At 53.4% G+C, this 26,387-nt stretch overlaps 1 protein-coding gene, 1 long non-coding RNA gene and 1 pseudogene across 4 annotated transcripts in view; 2 read left to right on the forward strand and 1 right to left on the reverse strand.

Moving 5' to 3' along the window:
- Positions 1-26,387, forward strand: part of TMEM181 (transmembrane protein 181) — a 66,457-nt gene that overhangs the window by 5,705 nt on the left and 34,365 nt on the right. The window lies entirely within an intron of this gene.
- Positions 13,894-16,408, reverse strand: LOC113898626. Of its 3 annotated transcripts, none has more exons than XR_003512690.1 (3): positions 15,782-16,408; positions 14,552-14,642; positions 13,894-14,232 (listed from the first exon to the last, which is right to left on the reverse strand). It is a non-coding gene; the product is annotated as an uncharacterized LOC113898626 (long non-coding RNA). The 3 variants fall into 3 exon arrangements; XR_003512691.1 differs by lacking the exon at positions 15,782-16,408 and adding an exon at positions 14,766-14,906; XR_003512689.1 differs by lacking the exon at positions 15,782-16,408 and having other exon boundaries at positions 14,552-14,899.
- LOC113898623 lies at positions 15,007-17,693 on the forward strand (annotated as a pseudogene).

The raw sequence follows: 26,387 nt of genomic DNA on the forward strand, positions 1-26,387 counted from the left end.
AGTGATGTCTACCAATTCCTTTCTTTGTTTATGTGGTAGCAATTGACTGTGCTGCTGCTGCTAAGTCACTTCAGTCGTGTCCGACTCTGTACAGCCCCATAGACGGCCTCCTACCAGGCTCCCCCATCCCTGGGATTCTCCAGGCAAGAACACTGGAGTGGGTTGCCATTTCCTTCTCCAATGCATGAAAGTGAAAAGTGAAAGTGAAGTCGCTCAGTTGTGTCCGACTCTTAGCGACCCCATGGACTGCAGCCCACCAGGCTCCTCCGTCCATGGGATTTTCCAGGCAAGAGTACTGGAGTGGGGTGCCATTGCCTTCTCTGAGCAATTGACTGTACTTGGCCACTAATAATCCTTTGGGCTATTGCTTCTCATTCATATTCATGGGGAGAACTGGCTGGCTTTCTATAAAGGAGTCGACCCTTTAGAGCTCGACTCTCAGGGAATCTGTTGTGGCCGTTTGGCTGGTCCATCCTTGTTTCTCAGGTTATTACTTTACCTGTGTAAAATACAGGGGCCATCAAGTTGGGCTTGAGTTTTCTTGGCCAGTGAAGTGATGCTCTGGGGCATCCTCACCCAGGAGGCTTCTGGAAGCAACATTTATTTCATCATTATTTATAACTCTCTAAAAGAGGAGGAATAACTGAAGCCCACAGCAAAAGTCATAGAATCTCTCCTATACCCCCACCAAACGGTACCAAAGAAAACAGACATGTGTTAACAAGGACATGGAATTTTCCTGCACTACAGATGGGCACTAAACCGCTACAGTCACCGTGGAAAATAGTTTGAGGTGTATACTAACACTGAACATGCACGTACCTTTTGGCCCAGCATCTCCTCTTAGGTATGTGCCCAACAGACATATACATGTATGTCAATGGGCGCGCTCTAAAATGTTCATAGCGGCACAATTTGTAATACTCCTGAACTGGAAGGCAGCCAAATACTCATAACAGTAGGACAGATAAATTTGGCTTGTTCCATACTAGAATGGGCATCCCAGGTTATGCTAGTGGTAAAAAAATCTGCCTGCCAATGCAGGAGATGCAAGAGATGCGGGTTTGACCCCTAGGTCGAGAAGATCCCCTGGAGTAGAAAATGGCAACCCACTCCAGCATTCGTGCCTGGAGAATCCCATGGAGAGAGGAGCCTGGCGGGCTACAGTCCATGGGGTCACAGAGAGTCAGATACGATTGAAGTGACTTAGCATGCGCACGTGACATGTACTTTCTGTGTGTGTGTTATGCTTCGTTAGAAAGCTCTAAAGAACACCAGCTCCTGTGTCTCATTGACTAGATCGGGGCCCCTTGTCCTTTCTTGAACACAGGCTGGCAAGGGGATGGCATCAGACTTTAGCAAGTGTGAGTGCCCCAGAAGCTGAAGGGGAGCCCGTTCCCCAAGACTTAGCTCTTTAAGGGACTCCTCCCTTGTGTTAGAAGAAGATGTGGAGAATGGATGTCGGGTAGGCAGTCAGCTATGTCCATGGCATGAAGGGTAAAGGATAAAGACACATGAAGGACAATAGAAAGTGAAAGTTGAAGCCGCTCAGTCGTGTCCGACTCTTTGCGACCCCATGAACTGAGAAGAACCACGCTGAGTGAAGGCTTCACACTGACCAAGCTCTGGTCCACTGTGCAGAATCAGAACGCCATTATTTAATTGACCTTGAGAACACAGGCAGTGGTGGGCATGGAGTCAGTGCTGGGGGACCTAATCAGATCAGGCCTGCTCAGAGCTGGAATCACCTGGGGGATCTTTTGAACATGCTGAGGCCCAGGCCCCACCCTCAGGGATTCTGATTTAATCGTCCTGGGCTGATCCTCAGCCACGATAGAGAAGCTATGTGTGTGAGGGCAAGGTTGACGAGCATCAAGCTGAGCGAGCCTGGAGCATGCACCTCCTTGGTGGGACGGACTTGCCAGCCGGACAGAAGTCTCGGGGTGTTAGCCGAGGCTCCCCCTCCCCTGCTCAGGGCTCAGAGCCTCGGTCCGCTGTCACCTCTGCTGATTCAGCCTTCACCAGGCTCCCAGGCTGACTCGTCTTCTTTTTTGGATTGAAACATCTGGTCGGGTTGCAGTCAGGTTTAAAGGTCTGAGAACGATTTTTTTCCCACTTAAGGCAAACCTGCCTATCTTTACGCTGTCCCTTGGGTCCTGATGTGAATATTCACGTTTCAGCAGCTGACTTTCTCCTTGCTTTCAGCTTACCCGAGGCAACTCTTGACTGTTAAGCACTGATGTCTCTGTCTTTTGTTTCGTTTTTGATGGGAGGAAATGATAAGCATCGCTGATGAGACGTGCGTTGTTAGAACCAGCTTCTCCAGCACCATCATTTCAAAGGTAGAAGGATCATTTCATGAAGCTTACACGTTTGAGAGCTTAGAATTGGGTACAAATCTGGCTCCGTGGGGGGAAGCTGGCACTGTTGTTGTCTCTTTGGGACAAGATACAGGTGTCAGATGGGCCGAGGCCCACGGGCCTGAGCAGATGGATGTGTGAGCCGCCAGCAGTGATGCCAGAGCAAGTCAGCGACCCCTGGGCGCCCCGTCCCAACCACTGTCTTGGTGTGACACCCCCAGGGAGCATCCCTCCCCAATGGCTCTCCCCTCCCTGCTCTGGGATCCACCTTGTCAGTCACCCCCCTGTTCTAAGGTCTGCCCTCCCCCACTCTGACTCCCTCCCTCTGCCTGGCTCCTTTGAGAGCAACCTTGCTGTCCTCTCCAGCGTATGCTGGTCTGGCTCCCCCCCGAGCCCCACCCGTCCTGTTGTTCTATAAACAGGTTAAAGGTGGTCCCGGCAAGTTGGCTCCCATGTTGTTTGTTTCTTCACTTATTTCCCTGACTCCCTCCCACTGGCACCCAACTCAAATGCTCAAAATTTAAATAGAGCCCAAAGAAGCATGGCCTCCCCAGGTGGCGCAGGGGGTAAAGCACCCGCCTGCCAATGCAGGAGACATAAGAGATGTGGGTTCAATCCCTGGGTCGGGAAGATGCCCTGGAGGAGGGCATGGCAACCCGCTCCAGTATTCTTGCCTGGAGAATCCCACGGACAGAGGAGCCTGGGGTCACCGTCAGACAGGACTCATGCAACTCAGCACACACACGAACAAGCATACTTTGAGCCTTTCAGAGTCCTTGCTTTGCACACCTATGAAACTGCACCCAGCATCTGCTAGTCACTGAGGCAGCATCGCTGTGACAGACCCCATGGCTATAAAGACCATGACTCATGTTCCCCTTTGGGAGCCACCCCCTTGGGCTCTGTGAGCAACACCACGGGACACACAGGCCCCCTCCCTCCTCCCCCTTTCCTTTGGGAGTTCCTTGCCCTCGCCGTGCTGCGTAGTGGTCTGGGGCCGGGGGTTGGGGGATGAGGGGTGGGGGGAATCCTCCTGCTCAGAGGGACCTCCCCTCGTGCAGCCTGTCCAAGCGTCACCCAGCAAAGCTTGTTGTGCAACACTGCCACCTCGTGGTCCTGCCTCTTCCTCCATCAGCCCCGAAACCCGGGAACTCGCCACACCTGTCCTGGAGCCGCCCTAGCCCAGGTCACCAGGGACCTCGAAGCATCAATCCAGTGGCCCCTTTCAGGCCCTCACCCAGTGTGATCCTGAAGGATTTGCCCCCGGGGCTGGGACACTCTCTCACAGCTCCTTGGTCCTTCCAGGGGCCCCAAAGATGCCCTTCCTTCACATTCCCTGGGCTTCCCTTGTGGCTCAGCTGGTAAAGAATCTGCCCGCAATGCAGGAGACCTGGGTTCGATCCCTGGGTTGGGAAGATCCCCTGGAGAAGGGAAAGGCTCCCCACTCCAGTATTCTGGCCTGGAGAATTCCATGGACTGTATAGTCCGTGGGGTCACAAAGAGTCGGACAGGACTGAGCGACTTTCACTTTCTTTTACGTTCTCCTCTGACACCTTGTCCTCTACATGGTCTCAACGCATCTTAGGCAAAGTCTCTTCCTGTTTACTGTCTGAGCTTAGAATGGACCCGACTTTTCCTCAAGGCCATGGCACTGTGATTAACGGCGCTAAGCATCTCTGGAAATTACCTTCTCAGGTGGGTGACCTCTTTCCTCCATGCAGTACCGGTGTGTGAATTGAGTACCACTGGATCCTATGAGCCAGGCATTAGCAGCTCTCGTTGCCCGTCGGGCAGCTTTCCAGGTCCGAAGGAGATGGTGAGAGTGGGTCCCAGAGGCTGGATGTGGGGTCAGACCTTTGTTCCTTGGGGAGTCCCGGTCCCCAAGGAGCTGCACGACCTGCTCCTGGTTATTCCCTGACTTCTGAGGTTCCTGGTCCTTATCTTGGCCCAGGGACAGTGTCTTGATCCCAGCTCAGAAACAGGGACATTTGAGGGTGTTTTCTGCCATAAGGTACAGAAAATAGAACACGCAGGTGGGAGTCAAGATATAAATTCAAGTCCCGAGCCACAGGCTTTAACCTTGCTATTGGACTGGTCACTGTGAGAGGAAGACCATGTCATACCTGCTCTCCTTGCCAACCAGCCAGTCAGGAGGGAGACTGGCAGCAGGGGCAGCCTCTGTCAGCCTTGCCTGACCCCAGGAGGACGTGAGTGTCCTGCTTCCCCGGAATGAGGTCCCAGATGGGAATGGAGGTACCTGTTGGTTGTCGCCTTCCCCGCCTCTGCCTGTGAACCATCACCGTGGGGGTCTGATGCGTGGCCTCCAGGTTTCAGTGTTCACGTTTCTGCAGTTAAGACTTTGGTTTCTCTATCTCTGGCTGCCACAGGCTGTTCCAGGAACGGCACATTGACTTCAGGGGGTCTAAAGAAGGGCTTTAGAAGGGTTTCTTAATAGGGCAAGGACCACACATTGAGTTATGAATAACACTGAACAGGGATCTGGAGTTTATTTTAAATGAAGGCTCATACGCTCTTTATTCTTTGAGGGGGAATCATGGGATCTGAGAATACTCAAGGTTCAGTTCAGTTCAGTTCAGTCGCTCAGTCGTGTCCGACTCTTTGCGACCCCATGGACTGCAGCACGCCAGGCCTCCCTGTCCATCACCAACTCCCGGAGTTCACCCAGACTCACGTCCATCGAGTCAGTGATGCCATCCAGCCATCTCATCCTCTGGCGTCCCCTTCTCCTCCTGCCCCCAATCCCTCCCAGCATCAGAGTCTTTTCCAGTGAGTCAACTCTTCACATGAGGTGGCCAAAGTACTGGAGTTTCAGCTTTAGCATCATTCCTTCCAAAGAAATCCCAGGGCTGACCTCCTTTAGAATGGACTGGTTGGATCTCCTTGCAGTCCAAGGGACTCTTAAGAGTCTTCTCCAACGGGACCTTAATTGCATTGGCAGAACTTTTTCCCCCTTCAGTGTCCATGAATATGGTAATCTCTCTGCCTGTGTCAACTTAAAAGTCACTCTAAAAATGAGGATGTTTCTGTCTCTAGACAAATTTCATCTCCCTGTAACTTTCATTAGAAGGTCCTGGTCTTGCTCTCAGGGGCCCAGAATGGGCCTACATCTTGGATTACTCAGCAGCCCTTGGGGACATTTTCAGGCAGCTTTGGCAGTGTCCCTGAGTATTTGTTTTCTTTTTCCAGTTTATAAACATCCTTCAGATGACGCAGCCCTTCAGGTGACGTCGTTCCCTGATGTCTGTACCATACGGGTCATTGTTTTCTGGCTTCTCCCTGTCTGTGTTTAGGGTTTAGATTCTTTCTGTGCCCCAAGTGATAGGATTTCAAGTTACACTGCACAGTGCAAGAAGGGAAATTATTGGATCATTTAACTAAAAAGTCCAGTGACAGATGTAACTTAGCCCAACTAAATTTAAGAACTCAGAAATGTCACAGGGGCTCAATTTTTCTCTTTTCTTGTAGCTTTGCTTTCCTCTTGGCCAGGCTTTTCCCAACAGAGAGCAAAGAGAGCCACAGCTGCTGCAGAGTCTCGCGCCCCCCGCTGGGCTGCGTCAGTGAACACAGGGGCACTCATTCGTCATTTGGTGCTTCAGTTGCGCGACTCTGTGCTTGAGGGAAGTCCAGAATGCCTTGAACTGGCTGCTCGCTTTTGTCTTGCATGGGGATTCAATAACGAGGTGCTATGTGCTTATCAGGGCTCTTCCTAGTGGTTCACCCCAGCTTCATTTTTATGTGCATCTTAATGTGAGCAGAGCTATGACCCACACAGCAGAGTTTTTTTTTTTTTCTTTAATGCTACATCTTGCCCTGAACCTAGAAGAAAAGAGGAAGATATTTGCTTCCTAGAGAGCAGAGCAGGTGTTAAGCACCCCAGTTATTCTCCAGGGGCCCGTCTTTCAGCTGCAGTGATGACTCAGCTTGTGCAGCAGAAAGAGCATCGTCTGCAAGAGGAGAACAGGCCTCCGATCTGGGGCAGGACGTCCAAGGCTTGAAGCGTGCCTTGTCCCTGAAACAGGAACCCTGGGGCTCTGGATTCGTTTCCAGGGCCACTGTGACAAAGTACCACGAACTGGGGGCTTAAGCAACAGACATTTATGGTCTCACAGTTCTGGAGGTCAGGATTCTGAGAACAGGATGGCAGCAGGTTTATTTCTTCTGAGGGCTAGGAGGGAGAACCTATTCCAGGCCTTTCTCCTAGACTCTGGGGGCCCCACAGGTCCCTGGGCTCATAGATGGCTGTCTTCAGATCGTCTGTCTATCATCCAAATTTCCCTCTCTTAAGAAGACACTAGCTCTGTTGGGCCAGGGCCCACTCTGACCTCATCTTAACTTGATCATCTGCAAAGACCCTATTTTCAAATAAGGCCACAGTCCCAGGCACCGGTGGTTAGAACTCCAGCATCTCTTGTGGACTTAGGTTTCTCCCTGCACATACTTTCTAAACCAGCAGCGGAATGTTTGATGAGCAAGTCAGGAGGACTGAGTCCTGACTTGGAGCCATTGCTGCCGTCTTGGAATCAGCACGTCTTGTGGAACCATCTCAGAGCCCCCCTGGCTCTAAAACCAAGACAGCTGTGGGTCTGAAGAGGGTACCCCAGGGACGGTCTCCCCAGAAGACATGTCTGCAGTCTTGTCTGTGACCTGAGCTGCCTGAGGCTTATCAGGTTCAAGTTGGGAAAAGGGTATGTGTATGTGTGTGTGTGTGTGTGTGTGTGTGTGTGTGTGCGTGCGTGCACGCATGTGCATATGTGTACGCATGTGCACACGTGTGGATAGCACATGTGCATGCGTGTCTTGTGCACATGCAGGTGGACGTGCATGTGTGCACACACGTGTACATGTTCGTCCGTGTGTGCGTGTGTGCACACGTGCATGCACTGTGTACTAAACCTGGGAAAGTCTCAGGAAAACCAGGACCAGTCTCCCAGCTGAAGCCCTCCCACCTCCAAGGGCTGCACTTGCTGCCCTGCAACCCCCTTCGCTTTCCTTCCTTGGGAAGGTGTCCCCCTTTCTTTACACTCTTAGAGAACACGCTAGTGTAGCACCAGTCGCCTGACAAACCCAGTTGTGTCACTTGTTCAGTACCTGTGTCGGGTTGTGTCTCTACCAGGCTGGTGTCAGGCCTGGGATGCTGAGGACCAAGAAAGTTCACAGGAGATGGTGGGGGATGCAGGGGTCAAGCGCTGAGAGTGCAAGGTGCGCACGCTCAGTGCAGGCTCTCAGTCATGTCCGGCTCTTTGAGACACCATGGACTGTAGCCCACCAGGCTCCTCTCTCCATGGAATTCTCCAGGCAAGAATACTGGAGTGGGTTGCTATTTCCTTCTTTAGGGATCTTCCCAACTTGCATCTCTTGCATCTTCCTGCATTGGTAGGCAGATTCTTTACCGCTGAGCCATCAGTCTAACAGATTGGGACTGATGCTGAAAAACCCTCCAACTACCAAAAGCAGAGAAGGTGAAGGCTGTGGTGACACTAATTCCTCGTAAGCAGGGGCACCTGGGGGCCCTGAGTCAGGGCTGTGCTGAGCTGCATGTGTGGGATCAGGACTGGGCCCCAGCAGACTCACTAGTCTTCATTTTTGCAAATACCAACAGGTACTGAGGCAAGAGAGTGCATTTGTTTTAATGGTCTCTTAGAGGAGAGAATGAGATAATACATGTAAACTCTTTAGCATGGTAGGAAACTTAAAAGTGAGTCTGAAGGTTCTGTGTACAGTTATCTTACCTTTTGAGATGAAGAAAAGAGTTGAAGCAAACATGTTTGTTTGTGGACTTTAAGACTATGGTAGCTAAACTCCAAAGATGGTACCCCAAAGAGCCTCTCTTCCCAGGATTCATGCTCTTTTGTTGTCCTTTGCCCTGGGACCCAGGCAGGCTCTGGCTCTCTTTTCACCAATAGAACGTGGTGGTAGAGATGCTGAATGACGCCTGAGAGTAGGTCACTGCAGCCCTGCAGCTTCAGCTTAGGTGTCTTAGAGCATCTGTCCCAGGAGAAACCAACCACCATGTGTGAAGTCCGGCTTCCCTGAGACCGTGAGGGGCCCAAGCCAGCCACATGGAGAAGCCACAGGGAGGAAGGAACACTGCCTGGCCAGCCCCCAGCTTTCCAGCCAGCCTAGCTCAGGCACCAGACATGCCTCCAGCAGAGCGAAGATGAGCCATCATATGACTACAGCCCCAGATGTCATCTGAGTGCATTATCAAGGGAGACCACCAGCAAGCACCGCCCAGCTGAGCTCAGTCAACAGAGAACCGCAAGAGAGAACCAACTGCTGTCTCAAGTCACCGTAGGAGGCGCCGTCTGCGATGGCTCCCACTGCCCCCTACGCCCTGGCAAGCTCCCCACCCTGTGAGTGCAGGGTGGACCTGTGATCTGCTGATAACGGAAGGATCAGAGCAAAGGTGGTAGGATCCTGCTTGTGAGATTAGGTGACAGAAGACTGACCTCCGTTGCCCTCTCACTCTGATTCTCCTCACTTGCTCAGTCGGGGGACACAAAGCTACCACGTCGTAAGCTGTCCTGTGGGGAGCCCCAGTGACAAGGAACTGAGCGTGACCTCCAGATCTTGCCAACAATCACATTGTGAGCCTGGAGGCAGATCCTTCCCCAGTTGAGCCTTGAGAAGGCTTCCGTCACCGCTGACACCTTGACTGCAGCCTGTGAGGGAGCCTGAGCCCGAGGACCCAGCTAAGCTGCACCCGGAATTCCCTACCCCCAGAGACTGAGACATAATAGATGCTGTTTCAAGCCACAAAGCCCTGGGTAATTTGTTCTGTGGCGATAGGAAACCAACAGAGTTACTTCAGGTTAGGGTAGTTTGTCATACAGCAATGAAACCTGGGAACAAGTACAATTATAATAAGACAACAAAAACAATAGCCTCATATTGTCCATTAGTGCCAGGCAGAACTTCTGTGCTCCTGGTGTTATTGTTGTTTAGTTGCTTTGTCTGACTCTTTTGTGACCCCATGGACTCTTAGGAGCCCACCAGGCTCCTCTGTCCATGGATCTTCCTGGCAAGAATACTGGAGTGGGTTGCCATTTCCTTCTCCATGGGATATTCCCAGACCAGGGATCAAATCCAGGTCTTCTGCATTGGCAGGCAGATTTTTTTTTTTTTAAACCACTGAGCCACCTGGGAAGCTCGCTCCCGGCATTACTAAACTTGATAAACAAGAGAAAGCATTTGAACCAAAGAGTTAGACCCTTGCTTCTAATTGTCAGTTCTTAGGAGTAGAGAAGACATTGAGAAGGAAGCACCCACACGTGATGCAACAAGAGGGCTGGGAAGTCTGCTCCCGCCTACAAATGATGGGGCGGGGCAGTCCTGGGAAGGCAGCAGGGGAGACAACTGAGCGGCTCGTGCAAGTACCTCTGCTTGTTGCAGGGAAGATAAGTCAGCAGCACAGGGCTGTTCAGGAGCTGTCAGGCCACAGGCCAAGAGGTGTTGCTAAACATCAACCGTCATCAACTGTCATCGTGCTTAAGGAAGACTTAAGGCTGAGGTTTTCCTGCCTTGGAACAAAGAGTAGGCATTTACCAAGTTGCTGGCATGGAATTAATTCTTCCATATTCTCTGTATTATCTAGGTCAGAAAAAATTTTCAAGAAATCTGCCACTTAGGAGGGTTCAGTTCAGTTGCTCAGTCGTGTCCGACTCTTTGTGACCCCATGAGCTGCAGCATGCCAGGCTTCCCTGTCTATCACCAACTCCCGGAGTTTACTCAAACTCATGTCCATTGAGTTGGTGATGCCATCCAACCATCTCATCCTCTGTCATCCCCTTCTCCTCCTGCCTTCAGTCTTTCCCAGCATCAGGGTCTTTTCCAATGAGTCAGTTCTTTGCATCAGGTGCCCACAGTATTGGAGTTTCAGCTTCAGCATCAGTCCTTCCAAGGAATATTCAGGACTAATTTCCTTTAGGATGGACTTGTTGGATCTCTTTACAGTGCAAGGGACTCTCAAGAGTCTTCTCCAGCACCACAGTTCAAAAGCATCAATTCTTTGGTGCTCAGCTTTCTTTATGGTCCAACTCTCACATCCATACACGACTACTGGAAAAACCATAGCTTTGACTAGATGGACCTGTGTTGGTAAAGTAATGTCTCTGCTTTTTAATATGGTGTCTAGGTTGGTCATAGTTTTTCTTCCAAGGGACAAGAGTCTTTTAATTTCACGGCTTCAGGAGGGTTAGAGAACAAATATCTGTACCCCCTCCAAGTTTCTAGGTTGAAGTCTCAATCCCCAGCATGGCTGTATTAGGAGTAAGGATGTAATTAAAAGTTAAGTGAGCCTCAGTGGTAAAGCAGCCGCCTGCAATGCAGGAGATGCAGGTTCGATCCCTGGGTCAGGAAGATCCCCTGAGGAAGGAAACGGCAACCCATTCCATTATTCCTGCCTGGAGAATCCCATGGACAGAAGAGCCTGGTGGGCTACAGTCCATGAGGTCACAGAGAGTCGGACACAACTGAGCGACAACAGAAGTCATGAAGGTGGGCCCTGGTCTGACAAGACTGTGTCCTGTGAGAAGGGACAGGAGAGACCCTGCACCAGGGAAGGGTCGTGTGAGGACACAGCAGGAGGGTGGCTGTCTGCAAGCCAGGAAGAGCCCTCATCAGAAACTAAATTGGCCAGAACCTGGATCTGGGACTTTTAGCCTCTAGAAGGTGAGGAAACCTTGGAGAAGGGCATGGCAACCCACTCCAGTATTCTTGCCTAGAGAGTCCCATGGACAGGGGAGTCTGGCAGGGGGCTACAGTCCATGGGGTCCCAAAGAGTCGCCCACGACTAAAGCGACTGAACACACACGCATGCAGTGTGAGGAAATAGACTTCTATTGCATAAGCCAGTCACTCTGCATTTTGTTGAGGCAGCCTGAGCTAAGACAGTAGGTTAGGAGGAATTGGACTACACCGTTTCTTTTCCTGAACTGGGGGCCCACTTAGAGCATGAATACTCAGTGTTAGCTGTCACTGGTTATTGTTAACCAAAAAGTCCAGGAAACCATGACAGAGTATGTACAAAATGCTAGACAAACGTCCCTTGCTAAGCTGGGAAATGAGTTGCATCCCTTGGAGCAGATAGCTGATTTCCTGGGGTAGCACAGCTTCTGCAGATGGGCCTCTTGAGTTGTTGCTTTGAGCTCTGAAAAACAGCCGTGAGTGGGAGTCAGCATGCTGCAGGCTGGTGGGCTTGACTCCGGTCCTATTCTAGAAGGAGATTATTTAAAAGAAATGGTTCACTGACCGTTAGGAAATGGAACATCAGGTCTGAGTAGGGTTTTTTAAGAATAAGTGGTATCAGACCAATCTTATTCATGACATCGAGATCCTTTTTGAAGCAGGTAGTATTAGTAGGAGTGTTAGTCGCTCAGTCGTGTCCGACTCTTTGCAGTTCCATGGACTGCAGCCTGCCAGGCTCCTCTGTCCATGGGATTCTCCAGGCAAGAATACTGGAGTGGACTGTCATTCCCTTCTCCAAAGGATATTCTTGACCCAGATCAGCAAGGCAGGGTGTCAGATGAGCTTCCCAGGTGGCGCTAGCGGTGGAGAACCAAGAGAAACAGGCTCGATCTCTGGGTCCAGAAGATTCCCTGGAGGTGAGGACAACCTACTCCAGTATCCTTCCCTGGAGGATCCCACAGATAGAGAAGCCTGGCAGGCTACGGTCTGTAGGGTCGCAAAGATTCAGACACCACTGAAGCGACCTAGCATAGCAGAGCAGGGTTTCAAATACATACATACTCATTTTCCCATGGGTCAAATTTCCAAATTAAATAGGATTACTGGGGAATACTGTGGATATACTACAGCTGGATTTTAGAAGGTTTTAAAATAAGAACAAGGTTGACAAATGTGGGCTGTCTCTGTGGTTAGAGAGACTCCAGCTGGGGGCTCATTTGCATCAGAGTGTCTCTGTGGTTAGAGAGACTCTAGCTGGTGGCCCATTTGCATCCGGCCTCAGCTGGTCACGCTGCATCCCTGCCACATTCAATAATGCATGAGACACCAACACTGGAGGTCCCACGCTGGGGTCAGGTCTTCCTGGGTTCTTTCTAACAGTTGCTGAGAAAAAGCACTTCACCTCTTCAGGCCTGTTTCCTGTCTATAAATGAGGATGATGACCACTGGTAATTCATCAAGCTGTTAAGAGAATTTACAGGCCTTAGGCTTTGCAGGTGCTCAGCAATTGCTGGTTATTCTCATTGGAGAGCATGAACCTGAGCAGAGAGCGGAGGGGACAACCTGAGAATGGAGTACTGGACCCAAGGGGTGGAAGCTGCCCACGTGCTTACTCTCAGGCTGACACAGACTCAGCTGCAGCGTGTTCATTCTGAGCTTAACGAGGGAGGTGCCCAACAGCAGCATGCTCGGAGGAGGGGGACCTGGAGGAGGATGTGGAGGGATGTGAGGGATGGCTAAGCAACAGACCAGCTTCCTACAAACCCCGGCACATGGCTCCCTTGGCCACAGACACCATCACAGCACCCTTCCATTTCCTCTCCCATCACAGTGCTAACGATGTAATTGTTTGGTTGTTCAGCTGTGTCCCACTAGAAGGTTAGTCCCAGGAGGACGGTGACTTGCCCATGGATTCTGCCTTGTTTCCAGAGCTGAGAAGCATGCCGGGCCCCCACTGAGCACTCAGTTAAGGTTGGAAGAACAGATGAGTGAGGATGAGAAGGATGGAAGTGACGCAGGGCCACAGCTCAAGGGAGGACCACTTCCTGGAGAAGTTACCAGGAGGCAGTGTGGGCCTCAAAGATGTCAACTCTTTTAAGACCTGGAGTCATCGGAAGAGAGCAGGGGGTCTGTGGGGATGTCTCGGGGAGGTGAGGTTGCTGGCCCAGTCCTCCAAGCAGGCATTTCTATACCCGATAAGCCTGGCTGCAACTGAGAGCTCAAAGCCAGCTGTCTCTGGGCAAATGCAGCCACCAACGTGTTTGGTTTCATCCTCAGAGATTAGAATATTTTTTTGAACAAGTTTGCAACGTTTTGGAATCGGAAGGCTGTCACCTGAAAACTCTCATTTGAAGTCAAACTCTTCAAAGCGTTGAGTGGCAGCTGCCCCCTTTAGACACTGCTGCCCCACCAGTCCCTGCAGCTACGCCGCCTTCACATTTCCTGGTCTTGTCAGGAAGAACCCTGTCCCTCTGAGAGTGTATGAAAAGAATTCGGGAGATAGTCTTTTGTTATTCCTTTAGGAATCGCAGTTTCAGATTCAGAGTGTGAATGGAATTTCTTGTCCTAATTACCAGGATTCAGGCTGTTGCTTTGTCTGGTAACCCCGACCCCACCCCAGCTTTCTAACCTTCACCCCATGAGGCTGGACACCATGCATTCTCTTCCACCCCACCCCCACCCCCGCTGACTGTAGGTGCTCCTCACACTTCTCTTTGGTAACTGTTAATACCTGTGCCTCTAAGTTTGATGAGGGCAGGGGCTGGGTGTTCATGTTGGTATCTTCAAGCTAGTCAACAGCTTAGTGAGCGAATGAGAAACGCACAAGGAAGGCAGCTGGAGTCTTTCATTTTCCCTCGTTTAAATCGGCCCCCAGCAACATTTCAGGACCTTCAGGGGACATTTCAACCAGTGCTCCAAAGAGGGTCTGGAAATATCTTCATCTGTTCTTGATTTCAGAACTTTAGAACCGTGAGGCAAGATGCTAAATCTAGAAAGTGCTTTTGGTCAGCTCATGTCTCCACACTGTGTAGAAGCAACTCAGACTGCGATGTTTCTGAACACTTGCTCCTGTCCGGGCGCCTTAGCAGAACGGTGACCTGCAGGGTCAGGCTGTCAGCTCTGTGGGAGGTGGGACCCACACACATCCCTCCTGAGAGTGCTTGTCCTGGGACAGAAAACGTGCACGCTCTGGTAGTCGTAGTTCAGAAAAGGTTTGTGGGAGAAGCTACCAGAAAAGCTCCCCTGTCCTCTTCACTTGGGTGTGTCAGAGGTTTGCCCCAGTTTTTAACATCTTCGGGGTCACAAACCTCTTTGTGAAAATGGAAAGTTACAGACCCCCTCGCCAGAAAAATGCAGACACCTATGCGGGAGGGCATGGCAACCCACTCCAGAATTCCTGCCTGGAGACTCCCCATGGACAGAGGAGCCTGGTGGGCTACAGTCCCTGGGGTCGCACAGAGTCAGACAGGACCGAAGCGACTTACCACACAGGCATCGGTGTCTGCAGACACCTTTCAGACAACCGCGGGCATTCCTGGACTCCCACGGCCGTTCTCACGCTGAGATGGAGACGCTCTGGAAGGAAAGGGTGGCTGAACTAACGCGCTGTCCCCTCCGCTGGGCGCAAGGGGTAAGAGTCAAGTCCTTCATTCATTCTATTGTGAACCCGTGTCGGACACCCCCCTCCACCCCTCCTACCCAGGGGCCGGCCTCGGCGCTCGAGGGGCTCAGGGGAGGTGGTCGCGCCGCGGGGGCCCTCCCCAGCGGCCTGGAAGCTAGGCCTGCCAGGGCTGCCCACCCGTCCACCGGCCTGCGCCCCCTTCCCGGGCCCGGCCCCTCTCACCCGGACCCCTGTCCCTTCCCCAGCCCTGCACCCCTCCCCCTCCCCGGCGCGGCCCCTCCCCGCGGCGAGCCGCTTCCGCGCACGTGACCAGGCCGCGCGTCGCGCTCGGCGAGTCTCCGGGAGCCGGCGCTCCCCGGGCCGCTGTCCCTCCGGCTCCGCCTGCCGCGGCCGCAGTGAGCGCCCCGACCCCGCCCGGCGCCGAGGGCCGCGCCGCCGCGATGGAACCGTGAGTGCCGGCCCGGGCGAGGGGGGCGGTGGGTGCGGGGCGGGGAGTCCCTGGGTCCCCCCGGGCCCGGAGTTGGGGCTCCTCCGTCCGGCTCCGGGAGGCCGGCCGCGGGACCCCCGCCCACGTGGACCCCGGGGGCCCGGGGAGGGCGTGCCGCCCGCGCTTCGTGCCGGGCACTCGGCGCAGGGGCCGCTCTACGGGCCCGCCTGCCCGGCTGGAGTTGGCGTCGGAGATGGGGTCAGGGTTCCAGGGCGGGACTCGGCCGAGCGCAGCGCAGGAAGGCCCTGCTCGCCCCGGGGAGCCGGGTGACCCCGTCTTTCCCCAGCGCAGCGCTATGGAGATGGCTGAGAAGTGCCTTGTCCCCCAACTGGTGCCCCTGCCCGGCCTTCCTGCTGCAAAGGCGGTGACCCCCTGCAAAGGGGGTGACCCCCTGCCCCGGGCCGAGGCCCTGTTCATCCCTGCTTTCTGTCCAAGCGCCAGGTAGAGGGCGGGGCGCTCCGTGGGCTCTTTGATGATGCTGCCACGTTGGGAGACCGCCGCAAGCCTCTTTAGATGTGGGGGACAGGAGGCTTACGAGTTTTACAGTCTGCTGACTTCAGGCTTATTACTTCTGTGAAGTGAAGGGGTTTTAATGAGTAAGAAAACCTGTTCATGGCCTCACAGACGCCGTCCCTGAAGCTTGCAGTTGACGCCACAGAGTCACCTGGGTGTTCCTCAGGGGACATCTGGAAAAGAAGGAGAGAGAATTTGAAAGAAGTTTTAGTATTTGAGTCGCAAACGGTGGCGAGAAGGGGGTCCCTGTGTCTCTGGGGTGGGGAGCAGCGTCTGTGATGGGAGGTGAGGAGGGCAGGTCCCCACAATCAAAGGCTGCCCTGAGAGGGGACTGTGAGAGCGTCTCTCTGTGTCTGAGGTTTTAGAGGCTGAAAGGTTTGCAGCGCACTTTTGCTCATTTCTCTGTGGACACAGAGACGCAGGATCTGGGCGTGTTGCCTGAATGCAAACACATGTGTTGCAAGGATAGGTTTTTCCTCCTACTTGTGTAGAAGTTTCTGACCTGATCACTTTAGCTCAACATGGGAAACCTGACTTGCATAAAGTATCAGGCCCAGACGGTCTTTGAAAGGTCTTCCTTTTACTTAAACCCCAGAGGGAGGTAGGATAGCGGTACTGCCTCTGCCCAACTCTGGGGGCAACATTCATTTGTGAAGTGAGAAGTGAAAGTGTTAGTTGCTCAGTCCTGTCCAACTCTCTGTAACCCCTTGGACTGTAACCTGCCAGGCTCCTCTGTCCATGGGATTTCCCAGGCAAGAATATTGGACTGGGTTGCCATTTCTTCCTCCAGGGGATCTTCCCGACCCAGGGATCGAACCCACATCTCATGCACTGCAGGCAGATTCTTTTCCATCTGAACCACGAGGCAAGTCCAGTTATGTGAACAGCACTTCTGAGAACACTGTGAAATTGTGACCCTGTGGCCTAGTGACAAGGAGCATGTTGAGGTCCTCACGTACCAAATCTCTTTGGGCCTGCACAGCGCGGCAGCCCGAGTCTTAAGAGTCGCTCTCCTGCAGAGGGTCGGCCACCAGATGCTGTCCTGTCGAGCAGGGGGCCCAGGATTGCTTATACAGAGGTCAGCTGGCCACCACCGTCCAATGCTGAGAACGGTACAGACCTGAAAATGAGGAAAACGTCTTTGGCAACAAATAAAAATCCTACTTTCCGCCTGTATTGGCCTTGCTCTCTGCCTTTCAGTTTTGCTGTTTGACGCCGCCAGCCTGCCGACTTCAGCCTTCGGCCCTCCATCTCCTTGAGACCTGACACCATGCCTTCCATTAAGTTACAGAGTTCTGATGGAGAGATATTCAAAGTTGATATTGAAATCGCAAAACAGTCTGTGACCATCGAGACTACGTTGGAAGATTTGGGAATGGGTGATGAAGGAGATGATGATCCAGTCCCCTTGACAAATGTTAATGCCGCAATATTAGAAAAGGTCGTTCAGTGGTGCGCCCACCACAAGGATGACCCTCCTCCTCCTGAGGATGATGAGAACAAAGGAAAATGAGCAGATGATATACCTGTTTGGGATCAAGCATTCCTGAAAGTTGACCAAGGGACACTCTTTGAGCTTATATTGGCAGCAAACTACTTAGACATTAAAGGTTTGCTTGATGTTACCTGCAAGACTTGCTAATATGATCAAGGGGAAAACTGAGGAGATGCGAAAGACATTCAATGTCAGAAATGACTTACTCAAGAAGGGGAAGCCCAGGTATGCCAAGAGAACCAGTGGTGTGAGGAGAAGTGGACTTTCACGTCGGAAGCCGTAACACTGTAAGGATTATTCCAAATACCAGTTGCATTGGTTTGTTTATAATTAACATTAGAAAAAACAGGCAGCGAATGCAGCAGCAAGTCAGCTGTATTAGCAGGACGTTGTCTCATCGCCCGTGTAGTTTCAGTACAGTTCCCAACCTTGCGGCCCAGTTTCTTCTAATGATCAAAAGTTCCTTTTCTTTGCTCTGAATAAAATTGAACTTTGGGGTCCCTATGGAAAGTGGCATTTTGGGCTTTCCCTTTTTGTAAAGCAATTTCTACCTAGTTTATTGTCCAGTTAATTTTAGTTTAGTGACTTTTAAAGTTGGCATTGCAAATAAAGCAACTTGCAAAAAAAAAAAAAATCCTACCCTCCAAAAAAGCCCGGAAATCTAAAGCACGTACAGGACTCCAGTGCCTGGTGGGGTCAGACTGCTCTTGGTACATGTGACGAGGAACCCACGGCACCACAGGTGAGAAGGGACAGGGGCAGGAAGAGAAGCCAGGAGCAAGAACCGGCTAGGGAGACTGGGAGCGAGCAGAGCGGTTGCAGCAGGCTTCCGGGCTGGGCGCACTCACGTGGGGCTGTTGCCCTGACCCCTCTGCTCAGGTGCGTCCCAGCCTATTCTTTTTAAAAGGTCAGGAGAGGTTGCCATCAGAACCAGTCAGAAAAAAAGTGTTCCCAGTTCTTAAAGCTTTATGCTTAAGTTTCCTGCAAACACATTCCTTTTCTGGTAGTACTAGGGAAGCGAGAGGTGCTGGGAGTTAAGTGCGGGACAGGGGAGGGAGTGTCTCAATTTATTGCTAAAAATGACTAACAGGAACACCTGTGGCTGAGATTTCTCAGGTTCATTTGTTGCTTTGCTCTGACGCAGGCCATTTCTCTGATGGTTTCCATCAGGTCGCCCCTTGTGTGTGTCTCAATTGGCATTTATGGCCAGTTTTTGAAGAGTGTATTTTGCAAGTCTCCTTCCGCCTGGGTGCATTTAAGCGTAGAAAAAAAATGTGTTATTCAGACTTCTGCAGCAGCAAGCGGGTGGCACAGGGGAGCCCTGCGGTGGTGGCTGTGTCCCAGGTCTTCTGAGTGTCCTGGGGCCCTAGGGGACAGCAGACCTGGGTGGGTGTCCTGTTTGTTCAGCTGTAGAGCTGTTTAGATTTGCGTCCCTTAGGATGGTCTCCTTTCTGAACCGGAAGCGTCTCTGGACTAACGAGAGATGACAGGCGTTTACTGTGGGTCAGGTGCTCGTGTGGCGCTTCATATTTGTCATGCCACGTAACCCTCATCGCCTCCCTTGCTGTCGAGAGGTTTCTCTTATCCCAGTTTTCCAGATGGGGACACTGGGGCGCAGGGAAGTCCAGGCGAGTTTCTCCAGGCCACGGAGGACAAAAGCCCAGTGGGCCCCAGGGCCCACGGTCTTGGGCTCATGCACCCGGCTTCAGTCACAGCTGGCCCCGACCGAGCACTCGCAAAGTTCCCCCTCGTAACTCACCTCGTCATCACAGCAGCCCATGGTAGCAGGGTCCCTCAGTTTCCTGAATTTTACAGTTCAGGAATTAGGGGCTCCAGAAGGTGAAGTGGTTCACCTCAAACCACCCTGCTGGTCAGTGGGGCAAGGGCCTTCCAGCCCGGGCCGCTGGCCTCCAGAGCCTGCAGTTCTTAACCTCTGGGCTGGGGGCTGCCTAGCACGGGGCCTGCTTCCTTGCTCAGTTTGCCATGGAAAGGGTATTCGATGACCTGACCAACACGCTCCTGGGTCTGTGTCCCTGGGGGTGTGGCCTGGCAAGCAAGGATAACATGTGAATTCGTGGCTCCCTGAGCAGCTTGGAACATTGTTCGTCAGAATACGTTTTGAGATTGTTGGGCCTTGAATATCTGCCCAATGGCCTTTTGGAATAAGGATAATTTTTTTGTGATATATTCAAGTTGGTTGATTGAAATTTCAGAATTCTTGGGACTTCCCTGGTGGTCCGGTGACTGGGACTCTGTTCTCCCAGTACAGGGGGCCTCTGTCAGGGAACTAGATTCTACATGCTGTGACTAAGAGTTCGAGTGCGGTAACTAAGATCTCGCACAGCCAAATAAATAAAAATGTTTTTTAAAAAGAAATTTCAGAATTCTTATTCTCCTTCTCAAACCCCATTAAATGGTGGGTCATTTAAAATGGGGAGTTTGGTGAGGCTACCATAGAGTGGTGGGTCTCCTTTCCACTTCTAACCTTGTAGGTTCAAATCCCACCTCGTGTCCTGCTGACTGGGACTTTGGCGGGTATATACTCTCCCCAGCCTCTGCTCTCCCATCTATAAATTGGGCTGATGATACCTGCCTCACAGGGAGACCTGACTGGGTCCCAGGTAGGTGCTTAGGGAACATACCTGATGTGTTTCCTGCAGTTGGGTGGGCTCTCTGATCCAGAGAAGGGGCGATATTACACAGTGGATCTTCAGGGGCATCGGGAGGATGAAAACAGTTTTTTTTGTTTTGTGTTTCTTTTTTTAAGAAAAAGTAGAGGGTAGGGCACAAGCACCACCATTCCTATTCGTAACTAACTCGGTCGAGTCCTTCCTCTGTGCTTACCACACTCTTCTGAGAGTTCCATTTTTGTCTCCCTCCCTGTGGGTATTATTCTGCCCACCTCTGATTTTTGGACGAGGACACTGACGCCCCGAGAAGTTGCCTGGTTGCCCACCCAGCGTCTGCCTAGGAAGTGGGGAAGCCAGAATTTGAACCCAGCTTGACAGGCACCAGGCCGGCCCTTTGGGCCCTGGGAGATGAGACCACTTTTTGATACAGATTGTGAGAAAAATGAAATCTTAACTGAAACGTGAGAACTACCCAAGAGATGGAGCATCCCTTTCCACCGCCCAGATTCTGCATTTCTAATTCTACAGTGGGAAACCTGGGTATACGGTGAGCAAATAGCAGCGTTTGTAATCCTGAAGCGGCTTTAGTCTTTATTTATCCGCTGTACCATGACTCGATGAGCCGAGCAAAGACAGGTAATTCTTTGGTGTCACGGAGATGCGTCAGAGCTGGACAGGATCCGTGATGGCATCTTCTGGGACAGAAGTCTGCAGGCTGACTATACATCAGGGCTGGCTTTGGCTCTCATGTGGAGAAAATGTGACTCTGAGCCCCTGCAGCTCCTGTGGCTGTTTCTCCCGGCTGTGTGCTGGTCACCCCCGGTGGGCTCTTGTCACCGCAGAAGCCGTGGTGCTCCCTGCCCCCCACCCCTCTCTCCGCCTCACTGAGAGACGCACCCTGAAGCGTGTTCTCTGCTCGCTCAGGTGTTGTCCACTGCCTGGCCCTTCTGCTCCAGCCAATAAAAGAGGCTCATTGAGTGCTCACCTCCCCCGAGGTTTCTTTCTAATGCTGTTTTATTAACTCTTATGAGGCCTGTGTGGGAAGGAGAAGTGCTTAGCGGGCAAAGGAGCGTTGGCCGTAGGCTGCTCCGGAGTGCCCGGCGGCCCTGACGGGATCCGGGCTTGTCCCCTGGCTGAGGGTGCCCCAGGGCAGGCTTTTGCTGGGAACCGCCTTGGCCAGATCACTGACACCGAGGGCAAAGGTCAGAGCCACCAACGCATTAGAGAAAGAAGTTACACGTTGACAATTAACGTAGCAGGGAAAATAATGAGAACCTGGGGGAAACCAGGGAAACACCTGGCGTTTGTGAGGCACAGCACAGGGCGGGTTTTGGGGGCGCTGCAGACAGTTGTCACCCACAGGGAAATCCGGGGACAGGCGTGTGCGCCCCCTCCCTGTCCTGCAGGGGGAGATGGCTGCTTCCTCAGGGCAGCCAGTTGGTGGGTGCCTCCTGGGAGCCAGGACCTCGGTGGGTCCGGTCCGGGAGGGTGGAGGGAGGGGCCAGATGGTGGCCTCGACGGCAGTGCCTCAGCACCAGGGACGGCTGGGGACTGTCTCATGGTCAGAAAGGGCCGCCCAGGTGCCTTGAACTAGGAGGTTTCCACGTCTCCATGACTGCCTTGAAGTTTTGCTTTTCGTTTCAGTTTGTTTTTAGGGCTTGGGTATCAGCAGGAAGCTTTCGATTCGGATAGAAAACCTCATGAAAAGTGGCTGACACAGCGGGCCGGGGGGTGGGGGGCGGGGTGGGTCTGGAATTTGAGGCGGGAACATCCAGGGTTAATCTGATGGTTCTGGGGACCCAGGCGGCGGGGTGTGTCTCCATATTTCTGTTCCCGCATCCTAATCTGTGGGCGGCAGCCACCCTCTGACATGTGGCGTGGTGACAGGCAGTGCCTCCCCTCAGTCACGGGCACTGAAGGCAGACAGCGACCGGCTGGTTTTCCTCAGGCTCCAGGCCAGCAGAGAAGCAGGCTGGGAAGGGGAGAGTCCAGCATTTTCAGCCTCTGTTGTCGGGGGGCTGGTTTCACCGTCAGAGGAGCAGGGTGGGAGGCGGGCAGAGGATGCTCCTGGAAAGTCAGCGGGTAGTGCTTCCGCCCCACCCTGAAGATCCCTTCCGCGGCCGCGTGTCCCAGCGGACACGCCCCCAGGCGTGTAACACGCTTGCCCCGCGAGAGTCCTGAGGTGCTTGGCTGTCACCGTGAGTGACACGGGAGTCGCTGGAGGTCTGGCTTCCACGGGAGCGGATGGGGGGAGCAGAGCTCTGGGAAGGGGGCGGTAGGAGCTGAGGGGGGTTTGCAGGATGACAGGGGCCGCGCCGTCCTGGGGAAGCCGGCAGAGGCTCCTCCTGCACAGTGAGAAGGGCCGAGTCTCGTGTATCTTGAGGGTTTTGTGGACGGTGGGGAGCGAGGAAAAGACTCCAGAGGTTTCTGGCCTCAGCAGCCCGGTTGGAGCTGCCCATTCCCGAGGCGGGAAGACTGCAGGGCCTCCGTGGGAGGCCAGGGGTCCGGCTCTCAGCGCTGCACCCCCGAGGCGCCCACCCGAGGTCGGCGTGGAGACGTTCCGCCCACGCCAGGCCAGGTCTAGCCGGGCTGAGGCAGGACCGTGTGCGCACTCGCCCCTGAAGCAGGCTGCCCTGCCTGGGGAGTGAGAGCTGAGCGGATGGGCAGGAGCAGCCTCGAGGGGCCCCAGTCAGGTGAAGAGGGTGCTCTCCCGGGAGAGCCCTGCAGGACGGGTGTCCCGCCATTTTTTCCTCCTGGGAATGGATGTCTCCACAAACACCTCTTCCTTGGAAGCATCCCTGGGAAACGTGATGAATGCGCATGGTGGAGGGGAGGCAGGGCTCGCTAATTGGGATTAAAGCTGCAATTTTGGGTGTTGGCTTTCTAAGAAAGGGGTTTGTAGGTTCTCTAGGAAGTATATCTGTGATATCGTAAATCACCCGTGAAACTGAGGTTTAATTTAGAAGGGACCCAGAGAGTCCAAGTGACAGTCTTTTCCATCACACTGGAAAGGTCTTACAAGGTTGGAGTGGCTCCTTAGAAGCCAGGATTTTTGAGAGTGTGTGTGCGCGTTAGATGCCTTAGTGTGTAAAGATATACGGACCCAGAGAGGAAGACTGAGGTATGGGTCCCCTCAAGAGAAGAAGAGAGACATGGTTATGAGCCAGCAGGGTTTTGTAGGAAGTCTTCCTGCCCTGCTTATCGAGGTAGAAGACTTCATCTGTGGCTGCACTTGACCCGGCCAGGGTTCATGGGGAAACAGGAGCCGGTCGGTTCCCTGCTCCCGCGCCTCTCACCACCAACTGGAGGGAACCGCATGAACACTCTGGAGAAAACTAATAAAAGTTGAGTTGAACAGATGTTTTCTGAGTGCGTACCGTGTGTCTTTCTGGCGTCTGTGCAGTTAATTGATGCTTTATTTTCAAGCTCTCAGCTCGGTAGTGCTGACCACACGTGCTGTAGTGGTTTAATAGCCTGGGCAGCCAGTGCAAGCGATGGAGAAGCAGGAGAAAGCTTCATGGAGAGGGTGGGACACAGAGGTGAGCCGTGAATGCTGGGTCAGATTCAGGTAGCAGGGAGAAAAGAGTGTTTCAGATCGGGAGAGCAGTACATGGATGGGTTTGTCTGGCGGCTGGCTCAACCTCGTTGGGAAGCTTTATAGAACTTAGGGCCTAAATCCTGGAGTCTGACGCTTGTGTTTGAACTCTGCCTCTGCTCAGTTAAGAATCCACCTGCAATGCAGGAGACCTGGGTTAGATCCCTGGGGTGGGAAGATCCCCTGGAGACAGGAAAGGCTACCCCCTCCAGTATTCTGGCCTGGAGAATTCCGTGGGCTGTACTGTCCATGGGTCGCAGAGTCGGACACGACTGAGCGACTTTAACTTCTTCTGCGTTGAGATCCAGGACAAGTCACCTGCCTCAGCCTGAGTGTTCTCATCTGCGAAATGGGACCGTTAATAGTCCCTACCTCAGAAAGCAGCTGTGATGACTCAGGGAGGTAGTTATTCTTGTAGGATACATGCGGGGTGGTAGGAATTTAGGGAAGGATTTGGGGGACCCTCGAAAGCCACAGCAAGGAGTTTAAACTGAGTCGAGTTGGCTGTGGGAGCCACGGAAGCCTTCTGTGCCGGGGTAGCATGTTAACGGTGCTGTGATACCCGCAGAGGAAGATGCACCTGGAAGACTGTTGCGGGGCTCATGTGGGAGGGGACCAGGGCCTGGACTGCGAGGCTGGTGTGTGGGGAGCAGAGATGAGGAGGAAGCGAGGCGACACCTGTTCCAGGCCGGCGGTGCGGCAGGAACCTCTTCCGGGCCGGCGGTGCAGGATGAACCTCTTCCGGGCCGGCGGTGCAGGATGAACCTCTTCCGGGCCGGCGGTGCAGGATGAGCCTCTTCCGGGCCGGCGGTGCGGGATACATGAGAGACGGGCGGCGAGTGACCCCAGGGCTCTCGGACGTCGGGGTGGAGAAAGGTGGGAGGCAGGAAACGGGCAGTAGAAGCCGAGGTTTCCTTGATGCTATTTTGTTTTTTTTTTCATGGGTTCAGTTTCAAACCTCTTGACCGTGAAGTGATGTAGGACTTCCAAGATGTTTTGGGAGCCACAGTTTCTGGGTGCGGTCCGGGGCAGGCAGGAAGTTGGGGACCGTCCCGGGGGCAGGAGGAGTGTTAGAGACAAATCAGGAGATGCATGGTGGGCGCCCGCGGGTCCGCAGCGTGGGGTCCTGAATCCGGACTGGAGAGTTTCCAGAAGAGGGTGGGCGGCCGTGGAGGAGGAGGGTCTGAGGCCGCATCCGTTTTCTTTTTTTCTCCACCGCTTTCTGGCCTCTGAGCAGAGACCCGCTTGCTGGTGGCCTGGTCACAGGGCTGCAGGCCGTCTGCTCACGGGTTCGTGCCCGGGTATGGGCAGGTTTAGGCTTTAGCTTGACTGCGGGGATGTGTGGGCAGTTCAGCAAGGAGGTGGACTGGGCAGAGGGACCCCTGGGTGCCCGATCAGGAAAGGACGCCAGGAGGCACAGAGCCCGAGATGCTGGGTGGCTTCACGGGGCGGTGGCCTGTGCAGTCCCGTGACTCCTCGCCCTGTGTTTTTCCCGTCTGTGGTGGCGTCTTGGGAGTTCTCTGGACTGGGGTCAGAAGTGCGGGCCAGCAGTGCCAGCTTGAAAGTTCTGGGTGCGCTGTTTGAAAGCGTTCAGGGACTCGTGGCAAGCAGGCCGGTGGAGGGGGGCACGTCGTCAGTCTGTCTGTGGTCTGGGCGGTATCCCCTGGCCCAGGACACGGGCCGCCACATCCCTCCTGCGTGAGGTGGGGTCCTGCCACTCGGGAAGTGGGGAGCAGAGAGACAGGAGGCCCGGGGCCCAGCCCATTCCCTGCAAACCCAGGCCAGCTGGGCTGGCTGTGCGATGCCATTCGCTCACCCTGGGGGTTTATTTTGCCTCCTCCACATCTTTTTCTTCTGTCCTGTTGGGTGAGACTTGGTTGCCGAGCTGGGAAAATAGCTAATAAATTGGATTGAAGTGGAAAGGGAAATGGCAGGTTTTTACTGAGCCCCCGAGGAGAAAATTGGAAGCAAACCCAGAGTGGTCTGTGTGCTGCAGGAACTCCAGCCTTCTCACCTGCAGAGGAACTGTGCTTTTATAGTAAATCACTGATAACGCGTCTTATTGATGATATGTTTTTAAATTCAAGCATTAAATATAACTATTCTTATTCTGTCCTCTGCTTAGAGGTCATCTATTCTGAGCCATTGGAAGGCCCTTGGTGCCCTCAGAGTCCCTGAGGGCAGCGGGCGGGGGCGAGGGGGGTGTGCACGCCGTGGGTGACTTGGTGTAATTCTTTAAAACAACTTCAGGCATACGGAAGAGTGGTGAAGACTGCGGGTGTTTCTGCACACCCTCCGCCAGGCTCCCCTGCGTGTCCTCGTCCAGCATGTTTGTCAGAGCTCCGGTCCTCACTGGGGCGGTGGCCTTGATGTCTGAACATGTCTGCACATTCCCCAGCATCCAGTCCATGTAGCTTTGTGTGCTGTTATGAGCCTGGAGGGCTTCCCAGGTGGCGCTAATGGTAAAGAATCCGCCTACCAATGCAGGAGATAAAAGAGATGCGAGTTTGATCCCTGGGTCGGGAAGATCCCCTGGAGGAGGGCGTGGCAATTCCCTCCAGTATTCTTCCCTGGAGAATTCCATGGACAGAGGAGACTGGGGGGCTGCAGTCCATGGGGCCGCAAGGAGTCGGACATGACTGAGTGACTGAGCACGCATGAGTGTGGAGATGCCGCGTGCACCGGTGATCAAGTCCTCCCTCTGCAGGGTGCACTGAGGTCTCTCACGGGGGTGGGGTGTGGGTGTGTGGGTGTGACCCAGGAGACCGTCAGGACTGCCGAGGGCAGAGCTGTGGCATCTCGGACAAGAATCTGCCATCTGCCGGTTTCCCCACCTGCAAATCCAAGGACTTCCTTGCTGAGCTCGCGTCTGGCTCTAATAGTGTAAGGCTTTCAGGCTTCTTACGATCCTTAGGATCCCAAAGTTGAATTGGGATCAGGCCACTTAATTCACGAGCTCTCACTTCCCACACCCACCGG

The sequence above is a fragment of the Bos indicus x Bos taurus genome, chromosome 9 (assembly GCF_003369695.1).
Source record: "Bos indicus x Bos taurus breed Angus x Brahman F1 hybrid chromosome 9, Bos_hybrid_MaternalHap_v2.0, whole genome shotgun sequence".
Taxonomy (NCBI): domain Eukaryota; kingdom Metazoa; phylum Chordata; class Mammalia; order Artiodactyla; family Bovidae; genus Bos; species Bos indicus x Bos taurus.